The sequence below is a fragment of the Protopterus annectens genome, chromosome 1.part0 (genome assembly GCF_019279795.1).
Source record: "Protopterus annectens isolate FY-2018-M chromosome 1.part0, PAN1.0, whole genome shotgun sequence".
In the NCBI taxonomy this organism is placed as follows: domain Eukaryota; kingdom Metazoa; phylum Chordata; order Ceratodontiformes; family Protopteridae; genus Protopterus; species Protopterus annectens.
In genome coordinates this window covers 44,279,134-44,292,075 of record NC_056725.1, presented here as the reverse complement: position 1 = coordinate 44,292,075, position 12,942 = coordinate 44,279,134, and the positions used below count along the sequence as shown (strand labels likewise).

The window sequence follows — 12,942 nt, the reverse complement described above, 5'->3', positions numbered from 1 at the left end:
CACATATGTGTTCTGTAGTCCTCATACATGCTGTTTTGAGGAGCTGCCATTCTTCTTAAACTCCAACTGTTTCCTCTTTGTCTTGAAGTGCTAGAGCTGTGAGTAATTTCTTGAACTGTTGTACTTTTTTTCCAGCCAACTTCCAGGTCTTTAGCCTGGTCTCTGATGACCTTAGAGCTTTCTCTATACACTGCTTGCAGTAGAGTATGGCAACCTGTGTTTTATGCTGTGGGCCAACCATTTCACTGGGATGACTTTGCAATTACTGATTCTACCACATTACCCTTTCCTTACCAGGCAGAAGTCTACCTGAGTTGCATGTTGGCCACTCTCTTATGTGATCTTGTGACTGTCTCTCTTGCTCAGCCATGGGTTTGCCACAATAAAGCCATTTTCCAAACAGAAGTCTAGAATGGTCTCCTCTTTATTACTGTTGCCCCACCCATGTGGACTTGAGCAGTCCTTACATCCTGTTCTGTCTGTCCCGATATGTGCTGTCAGATAACCCATCATCAACACAAATTCATGTTGTTCTGTTCTGTTTAGTAGGCCCTGCAATTGCTGTCTGAATACATTCTTTCTTGCTATCAAAATTCTGCTGTGAAGCACAGGCTGAGATTATGGATACTGCCCTATCATTATACTGGAGTCTGACTACCATGAGTCTGTCACTAATTCTGATGATAACCCTCACTGACTTCTGAAGCTTCTCTCTCACCACAGTTCCCACAATATTTCTAGCCTGTCCTCCTGAGTAGTAGACTCTGGATTCCAAGCCAAGTAGCTTTGCTGCACTGTCATTCTGGGCACTAGCCAGACAATAGCTTATTGACCTAGGACTGCTTGTATTTTTGGCAGGTACACACCAGACAGTAGGGTACATACACCCCTACCACCATTAGCATGGGTCTCTGGTGTAGGTTGGAGTAGGCCGGATCCTCAACCCAGTTATCATTGGCAAAAACCCATGCCCATTTGGCGACATTAGCTAACATGACCAGATCACCTATACCCGTATTTTTACTCTGTCAAATGGCTAGCCCTGCCAAGGTGTGCACTCTGTGCTCTGTGTTCTCTTATCTTGAGGATACTAGGCCCCACAGGAGATGCCCAAAGTGGTTGGTCTATACAGCTCGTCCACTCGCAGAGAACCATCTAGAGTCTGTGCTGCTGCCTACACCTCTGGTCTTGTGTGAGTTTGAGATGGAAATGCTCCTCATGTTTTTGAGATGTGGGAGGAACCACAAAATGACATGGGGAAAACATACAAACTCCAAACAGGCATTGGTCAGAGGTCAAGATTAAACCTTGTACCTGTGCATGGGAAGTGAAGACGTTGACTATTATAACCAAAAATAATAAAATCATCAAGAATGCTACCAACAAAACTGTAAATTGGATTATTCAAAAAGAAAGCTAAACGCTTTCATCTTTTCATTTACAAAAGACTTCAGGAAAGTTAAATTCTGGTGAAACCTAATGCATTAAATACACACAACCCACCAATGGGGGAGGCACAGCGATGCAATTATTTGGTTTATCATATTAAATCAGATTAAATCACTGCACTTCAAGACCACAGTAAAACAGGAAAAAAGATGTACAAACCCAAACAGCAAGCAGGACAGTTCACTAAGATGATAAACATATTGCAGTTTAAAATAATATATAAAATGTATTTTATATATATATATCTATATCTATATCTATATATATATATATATATATATATATATATATATATATCCGTGGTGGTGGTGCTGCAGTAGCATTGTTGCCTCACAGTACGACGCTGACCGGTTCGACTCTCAGCTAGAGCATCTTCTGCATGGAGATATGCGTGAATGGGCATACCTTCGTTGAAGGTTGTGCATCAGGGCTGGCAACTCGGCACGTAAAAATCAACTGCCAGTCATTAGCAGACTGGAGTTCTGCTGTGGCGACCCCTAACCGGGAAAAGCTGAAAGACACAACATCTCTCTCTCTCTCTCTCTATATATATATATATATATATATATATATATATATATATATATATACATACATATATATATATATATATCTATATATATATACATATATATATATATATATCTATATATAAAGTGCCAATCATTAGCGGACCGGAGTTCTGCTGTGGCGACCCCTAACCGGGAAAAGCCGAAAGACACAATATCTATATATATATATATATATATATATATATATATATATATATATATATATGAGATGCATAAATTTTATATTTAATGTATACATGAAAAATATTAACAAAAGTATTTAAGCTATAGCAGCCTTCATCTTTAAAACACTAGATATGGACACAGAGTGATTTAGTCCTGGTGAAACTGAGGCTTTCAGCCTCAATTGTCAAACTAGTTCCTTGAGCCCAAGCAAAGTCTCAATGTCTTCCCCAAGTGGAGCAACCATCACCCTGTCAAAAGCAAATTAACGTAAAATTTCTGTAACTGGGATAGACCGTAGTATGCATAAAGAGGGCATTTGGTGTTTTTTTCTTTTTCTTGATATAATAATGCTCACATATTCTGTCTTTCAGCTTTCTGACAGGATGACATAATGGTTAAGGTGTTTACCTTAAAAACACAAAGTGCAGGGTTTCATTCTCACATGGGGTAACTGGGTAGGCTTCAAATGGGCCCAAAAGGGCAGTTAGCCTAGTACTAATCTATGAGCCTATAGTTTGCATTACAAGAATCACACAATGCTAAATAGACTATGTAGGTATTATTACAATTAACCTTCGCGGGACATGGGTATTGTTCTCTCAAAACTATGGACCACTGCTGAGGGACTTACATGAATATATCTATACCACTTACAAAATCCACATTTCTGGATATTGCTGTGTGTCAAAGATACCCTCCCTGAACCTAACTCCAAAATGTTTTTCATATTTCTACCTTTTGAGAAGACAATAGTTCGGGTAGTACCAAGACATTTTTTAACCTTGTCTGTAAATACAGTGTCCCAATACAAAAAAAAAAAAGGTGTGTGAAGTCTCATAAAATTATATTGTGCCAACAACTGTGTAGTGATATTTGCCAGCTACAATTGTCCTTAGCCTTTCTGGGGTTCTGTAGAACAGGAAGTACTATTTTTTTTATTTTTATTTTTTATTTAAAGCAATATATCCCTCTGGAAAAAAAACAGCTTGGTATCTAAACAGTCTTAAACATTGGTTTGAATCTTACCCGGAGTGTCATAGGAAAAGTAATATTTCACCGTCTGTGATAAGAAGATCTTGGTATTCCTTGCTCAGATTAATAAGACAAGATTTTAATAGCACAGTTTGTTGGAAGTACATTTTTTTAATTAGATGTCTGGAATTTAAGCAGAAAAAAACATTAAAAGATTTTGGATATAGAGTCTTCATATACATAGGACAAGGTGGTATTCTGACAGTATTTACAACTTCAAGTATTGTTATTCAGAACATCAAGATATTAAAGAGTAAGAAATGGCATACCAAAGTACATGGTGTATGATAATTGCAATGAGTCAAGATGGTAACTACAGGATATTAAGATTCAAAGTCTTGTATCAATATTTTACATTTTCTTGCAGCCATATCTGGTCTTAATGATGGCTATGAAATTAATCAGACTGGAATAATTATGTCATATAATATAATTGGTAACAATTTGCTTCAACTACCAACATTCTCTTTAAGTAAATTAATATATATTTGACAGCATTTGCTCCAATGACTTCAACATTGACAATGATCTCACTCTCTTGTTTGCAGGAGGCGTAAGATACCCAATGTATACTATTTTCATATGATTTGATCATGCAATTTTTTCCAAAACTGGAATACATTTTAACACCTTTATTAAATTCACATATTTAGTTATGACATGGGTAAACTATGGTACTCAATTCTCCCACACCCATGAAGTGAATCTTGCCAATATCCTTTCATTTTTATTTTATTTAACATTTGTTTACTGGGAAAGTCCGACTGGGACAGAGCCCATGTCTTTGGAATGTGGGAGGAAACTGGAGCATCCGGGGGAAACCCACATGAATGCAGGGAGGAAATGCAGACTACACACACAAGGCACCCCAACTGAGAATCAAACCGGAAAACCTCCAGCTGTGAGTTGAAAACACTAACCACTGCACCATTGTGCTGCTCATACACTGTGCTTCATACAAAAAGAGAAAAGTATCTATCTTCCTCTTTGGTAGGTTTGCGTAACAACTGACTGTATCCCCTTCTTTCTACACTCACCTCGCATTGTTCCATTCCCTAATGCCTCCATTCATACTTTAAGTCAGCTATGACTTCCCCTTTGCATCAGCATACTTGGTCAGACAAAATCAATGACATATGCATGTGTTATAATTCAACTTTAAATGTTACCCTTTACTTAAATTCATTGTGCTATCATCAGTTTTATCATATCTTTGGTTAAAACCTACTCTGCTTTACCTTTTACATTTGTATGTGCTAGTTTTATTTCTATTATTGTTTCAATGCCTGTTATGCTGTCTTATTTTCAGTTTATTTAATCACAATTTTTATTTCATGGCACTTTAGTTTAAATATATGTTGTTTTTTTTTACTTTACTTTTTCTTTGGTACGTTTCTCCCCACTACTCCATCAAAAAGGGGGCCTTGGCTCAACTAGACTGTTCTGGTCAGCAAATGTAAGTAAATAAGTAAATAAATAAATACATTGGCATTTATTATTGCTCAATTTCTGCGTTGTTTGGCTTCTGCTACATACCTATAATCAACTGTATTACTAGCTGAGTTAAGTACAAACGTGCAGTGTTAAAGATTGTACTGCATTTTATTTTATTTTTCTATGCATTTAATTGTTTCATTGGTCTGTGTCTCTCTGTAGTTATTTATTTTTCTATTTAATTGTTTCATAGAACACTGTGGTCTATCTCTGTCTCTGCAGTTAGTTTTCCACCCACACTCCTTGTTCTTGTTCTGGTATTAATCTTGGTGGCTTTGGAATTTCCCACCCCTCCTGTAAATTTGTGTTTGTATACTCCTCCTGGGTCTATCTCATTTGTTCATTCAACTGAGTACAGTGAGATCATATTTTGACTTCAGACACTCCTACCAGTCCCATATTACTGTGGTGGTGGTGCTCCGGTAGCGCTGTCGCCTCACAGTAAGATGTTGTCCCATTCGATTCTCAGCTAGAGCGTCTTCTGTCTGGAGACATGCGTGAATGGGCATACCTTCGTTGAAGGTTGTGCATCGGGGCTGGCAACTCGGCACGTAAAAATCTACTGCCAATCATTAGCGAACCGGAGTTCTGCTGTGGTGACCCCCTAACCGGGAAAAGCAGAAAGGCACAACAACAACACTCCTACCAGTCCCATCTGTTCAGCTCTGTTCCAGCTCTATTCCAGTTGTGTCACTAGCTCATTCTACCTAATACAGAGGGAACATTTGTGAAGGGCAACCCACTTAGGTCCTTAATTTTGAATTATCTTCTGTTTCTCCTTTCTCCCTTTCCACTTTCCAAAAAAAAAAAATCCTAAGCTTGTTTCCTGCCTTTCCTGTAACAAGTTTAGTCCTGATACAGATTTGCTGTAACCAGGACTGTTTGTAAGTTTCTGAGCCCCCAGAGCCTTTCCGTGTTGGAGGGAAGCCTTCTAGCTTATCTACCACAAGAATGGTTTCTGGCCAAGAAATTGTAGTTTATTCGCCGTTTGCCAGTTTTTCCATCTCTTTCAACTTACTGGTTTAAAAGCCCGCATTTGCGCTTGTTTCTCATCTTTCCTGTAACTAGTCTAGTCTAGATATAGATTTTCTGTATCCAGGACTGTTTGTAAGCTTCTGAGCCCCCAAGCCTTTCTGTGTTGGAGGGAAGCATTCTAGCTTATGTGGGAGTGGTAAGCACTAGGTAGCCTATCTACCACAAGATCCAGGTACAGATTCTTAGTTTTAGCACTTGAATTTGCTTATTTGTGCTCCGCACTTGTTCAGAACTTGTTGTTAGCACTAAATAAGCTACAAATTATTACAGCACTCAACCTTCCTCTTTTCCAAGAGGGAAACAGTTTTCGTACTTACTTTCCTCACTTGCTTAGAGAAAAACAGCTTTTATACTCACTTTCCTCACTTGTCTAGAGGAAAGTAGTTTTTTTTATTCAGGCATGTTCAAGGGTCAGCTCCCAGTGTTCTCTCTTGTCTATCTGATGAATCTGGGCATCTTGAGGCAATGTAGCAATTGCCTCATGTACACAGACAACCCTCTCCTCCTACCACGCAACACCACAACCTGTGAGAGATGCACTTATCTAGCCAAACTGGAGGTAAAGCTCTCTCCAACCAAGACTGCATTTGACAGTCAAGAGGAGAAGGTAAACACTTGCACCATACCACACTCATCACATAGTGCCACTAAACCTACACCACCAAAATCCACACATAGAAACACAAAAACATTCACAGAGGCTCTCAACAATAATCTGCTCAAGCAACAGAGACCTCCAAAGCAGAAATGCAAGCAACCTCCACCCTCCAACACAACCCAAATGACACATAGCCCACAGACTCAGTGTGCCACTCAACCACAGCCCATAAGGCAAACCAGCGTACCCAACACACTAGTCATATGTGACTCTATAGTCAGGGACACTGATATCCCACTCACCAGGCTAAACAAGGAGAAGGTTACTGTCAGCTGCCTGTTGGGTGCCCGGATCTGCTACATAGCCCACGCACTCAGGTCACTCCACAACAAGTACAAATATGACTCTGTCATTGCCATGTTGATGTGAATGACCTGAGACATACTACCCTGGACTACATGAAAAGAGACATGGAAGAGCAGGTATAACCCTAGCCCTGAGTAGCATCCTGCCATTGCCCAGAATGATACCGCAGTACAAGGACAAAATGATTGACTTCAACATTTGGCTAAGCTTCTGGTGTCATTTTAAGGGGATCCAGTATCTCTCTGCCTGGGATGACATGGTTGACAGACCACGATGCTTTGCCAGAGATGGCCTGCACCTGTCGCCCCTGGGATTCTGGATACTGGCTAAGGCTCTTGCGGTCCCTATAGTGCCTTTTTTTAGGCAAGTCTCAGGTCATTCAAACCAACATGGACAATGACAGAGTCCTTCTACGTGGCACACCTCATCACAAAAGGTTTTTCATCCAGAAGAAAAGAGGTCATTGTTCCCCTCTACTCATCACTCATTAGACCCATTATAGAGCACAACACCCCTTTTGGTATGTACCTCACAAGACATTTACAACAACTGGAAAGGCTGCAGAAATACCTCACAAAGAGGGATTACCAGCCTCAAACAGATGCCCTACACAGACCGTCTCAAAAAACTCCAGCTTTACTCTGCCACATGTCGCCTACTCAGAGGTGATCCCTGCCTAACATACAAAGCTATGTCAAACCCAGAGCTGTTGGACATGCTCCACTTAAAGAAATCCCAATCCTTCCGAGCTACACACTCTAGGGACCCAAACCTTGTCACCACAATAAACAGAACATGCCGGAGGGATAGATTCCTGTTCCAGAGACTTCCCATACTCTGGAATAAACTACCTATCTATATCAAACAAAGCTCCTCATTAGCACTCTTCAAGAAAAATCTTGATGATTGGATGTGAAATAGGAAATTCACTCCGGGGATCACCTCTGTGGTTCTGCTCGACAGTGGTACAGGAAAATAATTTTCTTGGGTGGCAGAAGCCAGGGTACCTTTTTGGCTGTGCTTGTATAGGCCCCAGGGCCAATAGCCTAGTACCTACCTATGAACCTATGAGGTTCAAATGACAAATTCCCCACCATAACAGGAACAGGCAAGCAAAAACTGAGGGAAATGCAACTCAATGCTAGAAGTCTACATCTCAAAATGCACTCACTCCTTAAAATGGAGAACATCGATATCTGCGCAGTGACTGAGGCCTGGTTCAAGGCTCCAGAGAGCACCCCTGCATTACCAGGCTATAACTCATACCACACTTTTCGGCCATCTAACCTAGACCAGAACACCAAAGGTGGTGCTGTGTCCATATTCATTAAGGATATCCACACCTCCCTGGCTAGTTGCGCAGCATAATGCATCTGAGGTTATTCAAGTGCAACTAACTCTGGGCAAAACTGCAATCTAAATTGTAGCTTGATACAGATCCCCCACCATGTCCCAGGATTCCCACTCCTCTTTTCTTGATATACTGGAAAATATTAGGGTTCATCCAAACACCCTAATAATGGGCGATTTCAACTACCCCACCATTAACTGGGAAAACTACTCCTTTACCAATGCCCTGGATTAACTTATCCACACCCCCGCCAGAGGCAGCAATATCCTAGACCTAGTCATTACCAACATGAGTGACTGGTGTTCCTCACCTGAAATCAACTCCTCGTTGGTTAGATCCGACCATAAGTTAATCACTAAAAAATTTCTCCAAAGCCAACTTCATGCTTCTTAAGACAGAAGTGATGAACTTCATGACACCCATGCAGATAGACAATGCAGTTAAGACTGCTGAATCATACATAAATGCACTCTATAAGCACTTACATGAGTGCATGGATAGTGCTATCCCAAACAGAACCAAGACACAATCCTCCAAAAAAAAGGAAGCCAATCTGGTGGTCCCCTGCCATTAACAAACTCTACAACAGAAGGAAGAAACTGTTGCAAAAGAAAGTAAAATCCCATGATTGGAGGAGCTGCCTGGTCAGCCTCAGTTAGAATCCGAGATCCCTTATAAGATCCTCCAGAGCTAGCTATGAAAACAAAATCGCCACTAATTCTAAGAGCAACCACAAAGCATTCTATAGGTATGTCAAGAATCTCAATGGCAACACCCAGATCTGCTCTGAGTTACAGCACCACGGCACGAAAATTACAGAATAAACTGATATTGCCAACATCCTGGCAGATTGGGTCATTGCTAACTTTACCTCCCTCTCACCTCCTAAAGGGCCAATATCTATACAGGAAGAATGCAGAGTCCCTGTAATCACATCTATGCAGGTAAAAGCTGCACTCTCTAAAACCAAAAACACAGCATCCATGGGACCCGGACAACATCCCAGGGTGCATTTTACATGAACTTCAGAATGAACTGGCTCCCCACCTAAGCACCATGCTCAATCATAGTCTCATGTCAGGCATTGTGCCCACTGAATGGACCCCAGCAACAGTTATCCCACTTTACAAAGGGGAGCCATCACTGATCCTGGGAACTATCGCCCTATTAGCCTAATGAGCCTGGTCTGCAAGGCCATAGAACATAACATCATGGAACTCATAAACAAAGACATTGGTAACCTCCAAACTCCCACCTAGTTCGGGTTTGTGAAAGGCAGATCATGCCTTCTGAACCTGATCAACATCTTTGAGGCAGTCACCAAAGCCATAGACGAGGGTATGGTAGTTCACACAGCCTATCTTGCCAAGGCTTTCAACACCATCCCCCATTCTGGAATTGTAGCTACACTCACTAAACTAGGTATAAATCCCTACATCAAAAGATGGGTTGCCAACTGGCTCACTGACAGAACCCACACTATAAAAGTTGCAGACTCCAAATCTGACTTTAAACCAGTGACGAGTGGAGTACCACAGGGTTCAGTCCTGGGACCTCTCCTGTTTGTTATCTACTTATCTGAAGTACAGGCTAACACAGAAGGCTTCTGGCTAATGAAGTTTGCAGATGACTGCAAACTAGGAGCCATAGTAGAGTCCCCAAATGATGTGGACATCCTACAGAAGGGCCTCACTGAGACAGATGTCTGGTGTCAGAGGCATGGCCTCAAGCTCAATGCCAAAAAGTGCACTGTCATCCCCTTTGGTAAAAACTCTGTACCCATGAACTACCACATAAATGGCAGTCTACTTAATGCCAAATGTGTGATAAGAGACCTTGGAACCCAGGTGAACAGTTGTCTGTCCTTTGATAATCACATCGCCTGACAGAAATCCTTCTATGTGGCACACCTCATCACAAAAGGGTTCTCATTCAGGAAAAAAGAGGTCATTGTACCCATCTACTCGACACTCATTAGACCCATTATAGAGTACAATGACCCTTTTGGAATGTACCTCACAAGACATCTGCAGTAGCTGAAAAGGGCACAGAAGTACCTCACAAAGAGGATTACTGGCCTCAAACAGATGCCCTACACTGACCGTCTCAAAAAACTCCAGCTTTACTCTGTAGCATATCGCCTAGTCTGAGGAGATTTCTGCCTAGCATATAAAGCTATGTTAAACCCAGAGCTGTTGGACATGCTACACCTTAAGAAATCCCAATCCCTCCAAGCTACATGCTCTAGGGACCTAAACCTTGTCACCACAATAAACAGGATATGTTGGAGGAATAGATTCTTGTCCCAGAGACTTCATATACTCTGGAACAAGCTACCCATCTATGTCAAGCAGAGTTCCTCATTAGCACTCTTCAAGAAAAATCTTGATGAGTGGATGGGAAATAGGAAATACACCCCCGGGATCACTTCTGTGGCTCTGCTCGACAGGGGCACAGAGCATTAACTTTCTTGGGTGGCCTAAGCCAGAGAACCTTGTTGGCTAGGCTTACGTAGGCCCTTGGGCTGATAGCCTAGTACCTACCTATGAACCTATATGGTATTAATTAAAGAACAAAGGCTTTTAAGTTATATCCCAGAAAGCAAGAAGGTGGAGATGTTGCTTGGAACATTCCAAAGTTTTCTTCTTCAAATCTTTTGACACATTTTGGGACCAGAGGTACAGCCTTTGAGCATGTTAGCTAAGAGAAATAGAAAGACTTCCTGCTATGTTCAGCCCTTTCTGCACTCACATATTGAATCTGTATTAAAAAAGCTGCTAAGACAAGGTAATTGTCCTACAAACTGTCTAGACTGTCACTGCCAGACACTTGTCATGTGTTTATTAAAATGTCTATGATTTTATGCAATCCACTGTATATTATTTATACTTTATTCTATACAATATGTTTGTATTACTGCTCTAATTGCTTTGTGTATTTATACTGTGTTTGTTTATTTTATATTCAGTTTCATTTTTTCATTGTTTATTTGGTTTATCCTCCTGGTAGACAATTCTTGACCATTAGAGCTTAGACTGCCCGAGCTTCTACATGCTGACAATTGGACTTCCTCCATAGGAAATCACTGCTGGTGAGATGCGCAAGACATTATATCTACAAGAAAAAGCAAATTCTCTAAATGAGTCACTGTATCAGGAAAAGTAAATTACCCCCAGGATTTCAGAGCTTCTTGTCTTTGATACAAGAAATCTGAACCTCTTATCATATTGTAAAGCAGCACTACAAAAACAATTGGCTCATATATCTTCATGTAAATGCTATTGCACTTATGGACAACCATTATTTTTTTCCTATTTACCTGCCACTTACTAATTTAACATCCAAAGCTCTGGCGAAACCAAGTCATTATATATAGGTATGGTTAACTTACTGGAGTCTCGAGAAAAAGTCAACATCTCAAAAAAGATGTTTTTGCCTTCTTAATTTATATACTACAACAAATACCATGTGTACTTGAAGGGTGCAACTGAACTTAGAGACAACTTGTACAACAGCCAGTGACTGTCTACTTTGTCATACCTTACAAGCTGTCAATAACTGACTGTGATTACTTGTTGGCAACTAAGCTGTTAAATCTTTCTTTTCTTTCAATGAATACTGGATTGCTTTATAACAAACATTTTTTTTCTAAACTTTCTGCACTGTCATGCTTAATAGCAGAGCAGAACATCTATAAAGAATTTGGTACTTTTCCATTAAACCCCTACCAGTTCGCGCTGCTGTGTTTTGCCGGTATTTCATTGGCAGTTTGCATTGCCTTGTTTCCTACAACACTGACAAAGATGACATAAAAAGAAATGCACAAAGAAGGTTAAACCCCTACCACTTCGTGCTATGTTTGGAGCATGTTATGTTTCTAGAAAGCCATTCCATTTTTACTCAGGTTGTCCTTTACAGAAGCTTTCCTTGCATTTTCAGCTTTATCGGGTGGGTGGACTACTGTTTTGGCTATGACCTACACCAAACAAGTACAGGAACAGAAGCAAACACTTTAGAGAAATTGTTTTATTTTACTATTGCTTTGATTCTGTTGTAATAGATGATGTGATGTGGAAAACTAGCACATGTTAAACTCGCTTGTTAAATGAAGCACCAGTTTGAGATTTGGACAAGGAAGTCTGCCATAATAAGTCCATCGCAATCTTTTGTTAAAGTAGCTGTTAGCAGTTGCCGTTTTTTCCCCGTTCATAATTGTGCTTAGAAATAGGTTAAACATGTAAGATGTGCAGTATGTAGTCATGTGATGTAAGTTAAACTGTGGTGAAATAACCCTTTTGAGAGGCACTAGGTTAAAATATTGTAAAACAGAAACAACATGAAGTGCTTACAGTTTATACAAATTGTTTTATTTCAGTACTGCTTTGATTGTGTTGCAATACATGCTGTAATGCACCACATGTTACAGTTGCTTGTTAAATTAAGCACCAGTTTCAAATTTGGGCAAGGAAGTCTGCCCTAATAAGTCCAACATGAGGAGATACTGGCAAAACACAGCAGCGCAAAGTGGTAGGGGTTTAATGGAAAAGTACCAAAAATTTTACTAACATGTCAACCTAATATCTTGTTGCCACCTGAAAAAAAACTGACTGTTTTTACAAGATGTCATTCAGTAATCAATGTGATGGCTTATACATAGATAGCATGGGTGGCAGGGGAGAAAAAAATAGGTCTGTTACCAAGGAAACTGGCTCCCTTGCTTCTTGTGTGCTGTTTATTTGGGAGTGCTGCTGTAGTGGGATGGCAGATATTAGTGGGATGCTTTATTACTGCATTCGTATTCAGAAAAGAATATCAGTACTCTGACTGGTGTCAGGGCTTCACTGCTTGCTGCAATGTAAAAGTAGAAGCCTTTTTTCAAG

At 40.4% G+C, this 12,942-nt stretch overlaps 1 long non-coding RNA gene across 3 annotated transcripts in view; it reads right to left on the bottom strand.

The window, feature by feature from the left end:
• The window catches only part of LOC122810443, a 262,826-nt gene that overhangs the window by 78,890 nt on the left and 170,994 nt on the right, over positions 1 to 12,942 (bottom strand). The window contains exon 1 of one of the 3 annotated variants that reach the window (XR_006366120.1): positions 3,213 to 3,338. The exons of the other annotated variants lie outside the window; for them this stretch is intronic. This is a non-coding gene — a long non-coding RNA (uncharacterized LOC122810443). Of the gene's footprint in view, positions 1 to 3,212; positions 3,339 to 12,942 lie in introns of those variants that run through there. 3 annotated transcript variants of the gene reach the window in all.